Here is a 10134-nt window from a genome sequence, read left to right on the forward strand (position 1 = left end):
TTCTTGAGGTATTTATGTAGTATTACAAAAATGAGGACATAAATTCGGGTAGTTTTATAGAACAAAATAATAATGTCAATTGTAGTTTGGACAGGTAAGGGCTTGAGTGGTGCAGGATACAGGTAAAGAATGAGGACACCAAAGGAAAATGCACCCATTCTACTTTGGTAACAGTACCATTCCTGAATTGAACTTTTGTCATTGAAAATAAATCAAAGGAAAAAAATGAGAGAAATAAAAATACCATTTAAGGAAATGAATATAGCCTATAAGAAAGAGAAAAAGGAAGCAGACTTACTGTAAAAGAAATCAGTGATATGGAGAACAAGTTCAGAGCTTTCTAACTTGATAGAGGGTAATGTTAAAGAGAAATAAATGACCAGAGAGATAAAGATAAATATCTTAGTAATAAAAACAAGATTTGACATAAAAGTCACTGGAGCTCCTAAAGAGGTAAATAGAAAAGCAATTGAACCAAAGTAGTAATTGAACATATGATACAGGAAGAATTTTCCAAATGATAAAAGCGTGAGTCTACATATCAAATAGGTCACTACAAATACAAAATAAAACCAGTAAACACATTATTTTTCACCTAATAAACTATCAAATATTTTGATCTAGTGCTTAAAACCATTCCTGCTACATAGGTGGCACATGCTAAGTATTGTTGAATAAGGTGTATTTAAATAACAGATACTTTATAGGCACTGTTTTAAGCATATTACAAAAATTAACAGTTTAATCCCCAGGACAACTATTGCCCCTATTTTACACAAGACAAAACCATGGCATGGGAAGTTTACATAATTTAGCTGAAGTTATTTATCTAGTAAACCATACAACCGAGTCTTGAAACTGCTTTTTCTGGCTCTAGACTCCATTTGTGTGACCATTATACATTACAAAATTTACAATTATATGGGAAAATGGGTACATTCTTTCCTTTGGAGAAGAATGTAAATAGGTCTAACCTTTCTGGGGAAAAGCTTGGCGATATCCACCAATGTGCATTTAGTTGGCAAAATGTATTTAAGAAGATAATTATGAAAATAGGAAAAGACTACAAAGATGTTTATCATCATGTTGATTAAAATGAAGAGCAAATATAAAGTAAATATTGGAAAGCAAAATAGGGTCATTTAAAATGTTAAAAAAGTCATGTAGAGAGTTTATTATAAATTGAGATCTTCTAAAATTTATTTCTAGATACAGTAGATGCCAGATGGAAACCAGGTATTTCTCTTTAAATAAGAACCCTGATAATCTTGTTACCTGTCTTCAGGTCACAGTTTGTGGAACACTAATATAGCACTTAAGGATATGCCCTATGGAGCTTGATCACCTGGGTCCAAATGTAGCTCTGCCACTTATTATCAGATACAACACATGTAAGTCTCTTAACCTCTCTGTCCTTTGGTTTTCTCCTGTGAAACCTGGAGATGATAAAATGCTGTTATGGGAATTAATTAAAACAATACATGGTAATTAAAGTGCCTGGTACATAATAGGAGTTTAACAAATGTAAGCTATTGTTTTATTATCAATAGCCACCAATAAGGAGCAAATAAAATAAAATATGCCATATAAATACAATGAAATACCATTAAAATACATAAGAAGATAATAGCCCCATGAACATTTCAATATATTTATATAACTTGTATGTATGCCCAAGTGAACTTCCTCTCATGTATCTCCCATCACTGACACTCCATACCAATGCTCCTCCCTCGCCATCATTGCAACCCTGCTGTGATCCACACAATAACCAAAAGAGTACTGAATCCTCATCCTGGGGAGCTCTGCCACATTCTTTAATGGAACAGCAATAGTCCCCCAAGTACAGAGGCAATGACCAGTGTAGCAGTTTGATATGGTTATGAATTCCAAAAATAGATTTTGGATTATGTTTGTAATCTGGTCTGTACCTCGGCATGATTAACTTATGATTAAGGCTTTAATGTCATTAGGGCATTGAGTCCCCACCCGCTAAGGGGTGGGGACTCACAGATAAAAGTCATGGCAAAGGACAGAGTTGAGGGTTTTTAATGTTGGAGTTTTGATGTTGGAGTTTGATGCTAAAGCCTTAAACTAGAGCCCCAGGAAGTAAACACACAGAAGAAAGAGAAGCAAGCCCCAGGAAGAGAGGAACCCTGAACCCAGAGAGAAACAAGACCCTGGAAGGGAGGAATGCAGGAAGCCTGAACCCTCACAGACATTGCCAACCGTCTTGCTTCAACACATGGAAATAGATTTTGGTGAGGGAAGTAACTCATGCTTTATGGCCTGGTATCTGTAAGCTCCTATCCCAAATAAATACCCTTTATTAAAAACATCCAATTTCTGGTATTTTGCATCAGCACTCCTTTGGCTGACTAATATAACCAGTGAAGAAGGATGGCCCATTGATAGGCCCCAGACATTGATGACTGTGTTTATGAGCCTTTTGCTCTTGAAATTGCAACTTAGCCTTGTGTTGTATGGTGCCTAAAAGTTGCCTCCTGAGAACCTTCATGTTGCTCAAATATGGCCACTCTCTAAGCCAAACTCAGCATATAAATGCATTACCTTCCCCTCAGTATGGGACATGACTCCTGGGGATGAGCTTCCCTGGCACTGAGGGATTACTATGAAGCACTGGCTGGTAATGCAACAAAAGAAAGACTTTGAGGAAAAGGGGGGAAATGGTAAAGACAAATGCATTTATATGGCAAAGAGACTTCAAAATGAGTTGGGAGGTCATCAGAGAGGTAATGCTTATGCACATCTCAGCAGGACTTCCTAGACAAAGTAGATACTACCCAAATAGTGGGGCTTCTGAGGACTATGGAGACACCCAAGTCCTACAGTCATGGCAGATAGCTCTGGAGTTTGGCCCCTTGCCAGTGGGCCCTGCTTTGGAGTTTGTCCTCCCGCATGTGACAGAGTTGGACTCAGATATGACTTCTCTACACATGCCTCTTCTGTCCCTTTGATTGAACCTATAGCTGGCACTGGAGTTGGTAGATATATGCCCAAGAGACTTGACTCTCTGGGTTGTCCATGTGCCAGCTGAGCCCTGAGCCTTATTTTTATTCAGCTCCTACTCTCTACTTCATTAGACTCACCCAGGACAACTAATAAGGAGGTAAGAATGAACAAACAAGGAACTGAGAGTCTGCAAATGCAAACAAGAGAGTCCCATCCATCAGCCATATGGGATTGAAGTCCCCTCTCAATTAGAGATAGGGTAGCCTGACCTCACCATCTTAGAATCCTCAGGATTGGGGAATAAAATATGTACTAGAGTGGACTTACTGGTATTCTACTTATTGTGATTCTAGCAATGGAAGAAACTGCATCATTGATGTGGAGACAGTGGCCCCTGGAGTTGTTAAAGGCAGTGAGAGGAAAAAAGAGCCATAATAGGGGGGCATTTTTGGAACTTGGAATTGTCCTGAATGACATGGCAAAGATAGATACAGGCCATTATATATCCTGCCATAACCTACAGAACGGAGTGGGAGAGAGTATACACTATAATGTAAACTATAATCCATGCTTAGTGGCAATGCTCCAAAATGTATTAGTCAATTGCAATGAATTTACCACCATAATGAAAGAAGTTGTTAATGTGGGAAAAGTAGGGGGTGTAGGGAGTGGGGCATATGGGAATCCCCTATTTTTTTTAAAGATTTATCTATTTATTGAATCCCTCCCCCACCCCATTGTCTGTTCTCTGTGTCTATTGTCTGCCTGTTCTTTGTCCACTTCTGTTGTTGTCGGTGGCATGGAAATATGTGTTTCTTTTTGTTGCTTCATCTTGTTGTGTCAGCTCTCCATATGTGCGGCGCCATTCTTGGGCAGGCTGCACTTTCTTTCACGTTGGGCGGCTCTCCTTACAGGGTGCACTCCTTGTGCGTGGGGCTCCCCTACGCAGGGGACACCCCTGCATGGCAGGGTACTCCTTGCACGCATCAGCACTGCCCATGGGCCAGCTCCACATGGGTCAAGGAGGCCCGGGGTTTGAACTGCGGACCTCCCATGTGGTAGAAGGATGCCCTATCCACCGGGCCAAGTCTGCTACCCACCCCTATTTTTTTAATGTAACATTTTATGTAACCTAAGTATCTTTAAAAAATAAATTAAAAATACATTTAAAAAAAAGATAATAGGGTCATACTGACATAGAAATAATTCTATGACATAGGATTGAAGAAAAGTAGATTACAAAATAACATGTATAGTTTTATACAATTTATGTAAAATTATAGGTGTATGTGTGTGATGTATACATATAGTTGGGGTTGTGTATTCTGGGATATATGTCTATATAATTATATAGAGAGATAAAGAGAGACAGAGACAGAGAGATATAGATAGGTGCAAGGAATTAGATTTCTCAACAATCTTCATGAAATTGTGATGCTCTTATATTGTGATAGGGTGCTTTGCAGTGAATTTTTATTTTTCTTTGTACTATTTCATATATGCTCTAAATGAGCTGTATCACTTTAAAAAAAAATGACTTCCTAATGTACAAAACAAAAAACTGGTTTCAGCCCATCCAAAGGAAAAATAATGAAAAAAACCATAATGTGTATCTTTATATATGCTGTGTTTTAAAATTTAATAAACTATTTAAATGTCAATACATGTTTGAAAAGTTTTATTTAAAGAATGAAAAAAAAGGAAGCTTAATTTTGACTTTAGTACCATGTGAATAAGTGTCAAAAGATAGTGGAATGATGGATCTAAAGTAATCTAAGTATTGAATTAAAACCCAGAGTTTATTTAAAAAACAAAATTCACGGAATAAACTGTCCAATATAAAAGAATAATAACAACAAACAGACAATATCATAAAAGAGACATAGACTTAAGACCAAATGATTGCTATTATAAACCAATTAAAGGAAATATGCATTAAAAGCAGATGAGGGAAACGGACTTGGCCCAGTGGTTAGGGCGTCCGTCCACCACATGGGAGGTCTGCGGTTCAAACCCTGGGCCTCCTTGACCCGTGTGGAGCTGGCCCATGCACAGTGCTGATGTGCGCAAGGAGTGCCCTGCCACACAGGGGTGTCCCCTGTGTAGGAGAGCCCCAAGTGCAAGAAGTGTGCCCCCGTAAGGAGAGCCACCCAGCGCGAAAGAAAGTGCAGCCTGCCTAAGAATGTTGCCCCCACACGGAGAACTGACACAACAAGATGATGCAACAAAAAGAGACACAGACTCCCGTGCAGCTGACAACAACAGAAGCGGACAAAGAAACAAGATGCAGCGAATAGACACAGAGAACAGACAACCGGGGTGGGCGGGAGGGGAGAGAAACAAATAAATAAATCTTTAAAAAAAAAAAAAGCAGATGAGATATGTAATGTACAAAGCTTAAAATTTAACTAAATGAAACTGGGTCCACTGCCTTGTTAGACCAGAAAAAAACAAACAAACAACAACAACAAAAAAAAACGAACAAACAAGGAAAAAGGTAGAATTTTAGTCTGATACTTGTGTTATTTTTATTATCTTCCATGTAAGTGGTAATAATGGATTCTACTTTCTTCTTGATATTGATAATTTAAAATAGACAATCAGGTTTATTTTTTCAAAATGTTAAAGAAAACAGGATGATTTAAAAACAGTGTATGCCTTTTAGCATACAAGAGGCAAAATATGCTCCTGAAACCTTAATTCACATAGAAATCTTCTGTGCATCTTGTTCAAATGTAAATTCTCATACTGTAGGCCTGGGGGAGAGCCTCACATTCTTCATTTCTATCGAGTTCCCAAGATCATGCACATGCTGTTGTTTCTAAGATCACACTTTGAATAGGAAGGATCTAGAAGGACTAGATCTGCCTAAGTGTTACTAACCAATATAAACTGAATATATTACTCTTCCCAAGCCACATATGTGAGCTCTAGTCTGTACTGATTGAAAGAGGTCAGGGTTATTGGTGCTTAACCACAGTGAGGTACATCAAACATCTAGCTTTGCTCATCCAGTCAGGAGGTCTAATAAATTGCTAATTGTCACCCCTGACCATCCTACCCTACAGGAAAAAGAAAAAAATAATAAAAGAATATAGTTTAGACTCTTATGACTGTTAATAATTAGATCATTTTCGGTATGCAAATTATTGACACCCCAAGATTCATTTAGAATGCTTTCAGGGATGATAGAGGAAGAGTAGCTTGTAAATTTCACCTTTTGAAGAGGCAATGATAATATAACAGGCTATCCTAACCTTCGTTACACTACCTATCTCTACACAAAAAAAAGAAAATGAAAGAGAGAATCATATTCAAGTCATTACTTTACTTACTTCAAACTCTAGTGGATTACAAATCATTTCAAGCATAACAAATCTCTATGAAAAGTATCCTGTATTTTTGTTGTTGTTGATCAATTTGAATTTTGTTTCGAAAACAAGTCAAGATTCTTAAGAAATAATCTGAGAAAAAAAGAATCAAACGATATGTAATAATAAAAATGACTAAAGTTTATATAGCCTCATGTGGTTCTAAGCCTTTATATGTATTAACTCACAGCAATAGTGCTTCATAGATGTAATTAATATCTTTATTTCATGAATTATGAAACTGAGGGACAGATTGGTTAGGCAAGCTGATCAACATTACATTGCTAGTAATAAGCTGGGTCAAGATTTGCACCAAGGCAATCTGAACTTGAACAGACGTTTTTAAGTTATAACCAAAGGAATATCAGTTGGGTTTTCCTGACCCTATCCACTTTGGTAATATTCATATTTCTACCATCCTTCCATTGCTCATTTCAGAATCCAACAGTATATATTGTCTACGCTATGTGTACAGGCTGTCAAACTAAACAGATCCTTATTTTACAAGTGTACCATAAACATATATTCTTGATTCATTAAATCAAAACAATAAATTCAATATCCTCTGTATTCATAGAGATATGTTTATCTAACAATTTTAACAATAGCAGGTTTGCATAATCAATTAGAAGTGATTAGAAAACTTCAATCCAAAGACCACCTGGTTTTTGGAATGTTAATAGGCCCTCTTTCACTGAGCTATTTAATGTTGATTTTTCAAACTACATGGAATACAAAAAAGATTACATTGATAATTCAGTATTTTTAAATGACAGGATACATTTTTATTTCCTAAAAAACCACTTCTAGACAAAGGGAATGCTTTATGCATTGTTAAAAACACTGAGACATTATATTAGAGAGATCCCAAATATATTCTAAGTAGTTCTTTATTACATAATATTAAATGGATAAGACCAAAGAAGGTGGACAAATTTTCATTATTTAGTAAACCTGGCATAAGTTGACTATAGGTAAATACTGGTGAACAGATAAGCAAGTGTGATTTTTTTAGAGTACCTTAAATCTTTTTCAGAAGTGCACTGCAACTGCATGACTCTCTTTTTAACATTTATCAAATTTTCTTCCTTGTTTAAAACAAAAATTAGCCAGAAAGTTCAAGCAATAAAAAATAAGAATAAGTAGAAACCATTTAAAATCAGAATGGCATGAATGTTAAGAAGACAGAAAGTAAAAACACATTTTAGAGTTACTTTGCATTTTTAAGTATTTTGTCAAGTAAAAAATGAAAAAAGAGATCATGCTTAGCATAGCAGAAGCTGTCCCAGGTTTGGTATCTGAGGCAGTTTTGAAATTATTTTATAAATCCCAAAAAGAGAAATATTATGTTCAAAAACTAATCTATTCCTATGGGTGTGTACCCTTTGATTGCATTAAGTTCAGTTGAGAGGACTTTGATTAGATTACTTGATACCATCACTTTAGGGCTTTTGATTGGACTATGTCAGTGAGGCATAACTCAGGTTGAGCCTCTGCCTCCTTGCGGGTCTGAAATAAACAGAAACACAAAGAGATTTTCTTAGAGAAACACAGGAAAAGGAGGCTGGCATATTTGATTCTGCAATGTAAGAGAGAAGACTGCAGGAAAACAAAGCTATATGTCTGCTATTTTACAGCTGAACTTGGGAAGAGAGCAGAACAGCTGAGACTGACATAGGAGGTCTGGAAAGAGACAAGCTCTATTGGTTGCTCACAGCTGAGCTCCAAGAGATGGTCGATTCTGGAGCAGAAGGTAGAGATCTCCTCAGATATGGATGGCCATCTTGCTTTACTATGTGGCAACACACAAGGATCAACAGTAGCTGACTTTGGTGAAAAAAAGTCTCAGCCAATGCCTTGATTTGGACATATCATGACCTTGGAACTGTAAGCATATACGCCAAATAAATCCCCATTATGAAAGCCAACGTATTTCTGGTACTTTGCACTGGCTGACCTGGCAGACCTTTTGCAAACTAAAACAGCATCTCTGCCAAAGATGAAAACAAAATGAAAGTATTTTAGAAAATAAATTCAGTTTCCTCAGGTTGAGTAGAGGAATGTGGGGCCAAAAAGAGATGGTTCCTTCTATCTCACAACATTTAGCATCACAAATTATAGTTAAGCTACCGTTCTAGAATATGCAGAGACTCAGGAGCTCTTTCAGCTTTGATAGGATGGGCAAGTCATGAGAGCAAAGATGTTGATGTAATTTAGTCAAGAGTTTGAGGAGGTAACAGACCATATAGCTGATGTTTGGATTTATTAAAAAAAAAAACAAAAACAAAAACAGAATGAAAGAGAAGACTCATTTCACTTGTTCAGTCACCAATCTCCTGCTTCTGTTTCTTAATGGGAGTCTTAGAAAATAAAGCCAGTTGGTAGACTGGATGAGAATCAACACACACACACACACACATACACACACACACACACGACTCTTCTCTTTTTTAAAAAAAGATTTATTTTATTTATTTCTCCCCCTTCCCCCGCATTGTCTGCTCTCTGTGTCCCCTGCATTGTCTGCTCTATGTGTTCTTCTGCATCTGCTTGCATTATCCAGTGGCACTGGGAAACTGCGTCTCTTTTTCGTTGCGTCATCTTGCTGCATCAGCTCTTCATGTGTGTGGTGCCACTCCTGGGCGGGTTGCGCTTTTTTCACGTGGGGAGACTCTCCTTATGGGGCACACTCCTTGCACGTGGGGCACCCCTACGTGGGGGTGCCCCTGTGTGACACGGCACTCCTTGCATGTGGCAGCACTGTACATGGGCCAGCTTAGCACATGGGTCAGGGAGCCCTGGGAACCGAACCCTGGACTCTCCATATGGTAGATGGATGCTCTATCAGTTGAGCCACGTACACTTTCCCAAAGCTTTTCTCTTAGAGGCAAGGAAGGGAAATAAGAAATACTTAATATGGTTAGCAATCAAAGTTATTGAGAAAGCTGTAATACACCTCAGATTTTCAGAGATGAAAAGAACATTGTGATTTATTTTGTTCAACCTCATTGATAGATGGATATTAGGTTCAGTATTTAAATAACTAGTTTACATTCACCCAGTAATTTTATGGAGAAATAAAGGCAATAAATGTAGTTCTCAATATTAGTCCTGAATTACTATTTTTTCTTTTTTAAGATCAGTCTTGGATTTATCACCAAGTCTCCTTTTTGGTTCATAATGTGCAAATAACATAACCATCCCAGTCCATCTATTCTAGAGCCTTCTTTCATGAGATAACTATTCATTAAGATGACTTAATCAGAATATTAATTATTCAAATATTCCATGAAAAAATAAATTTAAAAAAATTCACAATATTGAGAGTAGTTTTCTCCCACTGAAAAGAAAACACAACTTTATACTATCGTAACCATAAAATATTCCAGACAAAAGAGTACAGTTATTAAAAGTATCACCTTATAAAAATGTAACTTGGCATAAAATATAATACATAAGCCTAGTCCAAACCGAGTCATAAGAATTGTGGGTGACAAAGAAGAAAAGTGTACTTAATGATAGAAAAGTCATATAAAGATTCAGCATAGGTTTTTTGAAGAAGACGTGTGAAATCCTTTATTCTTGTTTCATTGAGAGTGCATATGGGGATCTCCAGAGTGAGGAGAAATGAAGGGCTGCCTGGTTTAGTTTGAAAACATTCTGTAAGTGATTCCAATATGCCCACATTGGATGACAGCTACTATCAGGATGGATGACTATTTCTTTGATTCTGATAGATGTCAAGACCCTTCATTGTGTCAGATTACAGAGGACTTAAAAGAAGTGATCT

Source organism: Dasypus novemcinctus, chromosome 7 (assembly GCF_030445035.2).
Source record: "Dasypus novemcinctus isolate mDasNov1 chromosome 7, mDasNov1.1.hap2, whole genome shotgun sequence".
Classification (NCBI taxonomy): Eukaryota; Metazoa; Chordata; class Mammalia; order Cingulata; family Dasypodidae; genus Dasypus; species Dasypus novemcinctus.